We start from the raw sequence: 1153 nt of genomic DNA on the forward strand, positions 1-1153 counted from the left end.
GTGTGTGTGTGTGTGTGTGTGTGTGTGTGTGTGTGTGTGTGTGTGTGTGTGTGTATGTGTGTACTTGAGCCTGCATGGAGGCAGTTCAACACTGCTCTTAAATCTACTGTCATGATTAAAAACAGATAGTCTAATGTCATATTTATTGTAGGTTTTTGAGAGTAAATTTTGCTTTGCTGTCTATTTTATAAATCAAAATTTCTATTTGAACAATCTCACCCAAACCACAAATCATTTAAATATTTTACAAAATAAAACATTGTTAGCAAAATACAATATTCATGGATGTTTTGGTTTAGAACATGGGACATTTACTGACGTTTGTTTCTACAGCTAAAGGTCCTCCACATTTACTTGTTTCTCCAAACACCTGATGCAAGATTGCTTCCTTATTCTTCTGCAGTCTCCACTCACAGTATTCCCACCCTTTGACTTGCACTCAGAGCAGTCATTGTGTATACGGAAGTTGCCAGGGCTCTGTTCATCTTTGTAAAGCTCACTTAGAATTCCATTCTTTTATTTCTGTACCCATTGCTTTACAGAGGCTTCACAGAAAACTGTGGCCTTTTATTTTGTTCCTGTTTCCCTCATTGTCTTTATACAGGCTAACTGAAGCAGAAGGATCTCTTTCATATGTGGAAAAGCAATTTTATCACAAGAGTGTTGTGTGTTTACTTTTAGTCTATTTCCTGTTGATGGGAAGGAAATAGCAAATCAGATTTGATTTAAAAAGTAAGGTATCTCAATAGACCCAGAGCTCATCAATGCAGGGGACCAGCTTGCTCCAGGTATTCCCGTGTGTCCCCATGAGAGCAGTAGTCACAGCTGGTGCCCTACTCTCCAAGTATTTAGGATGCATTCTGGGGATCCTGACTCTAGTCCTCCTGCTGTGGTACCAAGTACTTTATTCAGTAGCAATCCCCCTCCCCCCCCACCAGGTAAATCTTCTGTTTTTGATGCAGATGCTTCGTGGATGTGATCAGTCCAATTTTTCTTTGAATTTTCTTTAAGAACATTTATTGTCTCCTGGTGATATTGTAACCATACAACATTAATCAATTCTTTTTTTTTAATTTTTAATATTTTTATTACATATTTTCCTCAATTACATTTCCAATGCTATCCCAAAAGTCCCCCATAGCGCCCCCCACTT

Source organism: Mus caroli, chromosome 8 (assembly GCF_900094665.2).
Source record: "Mus caroli chromosome 8, CAROLI_EIJ_v1.1, whole genome shotgun sequence".
NCBI classification, from domain to species: Eukaryota; Metazoa; Chordata; class Mammalia; order Rodentia; family Muridae; genus Mus; species Mus caroli.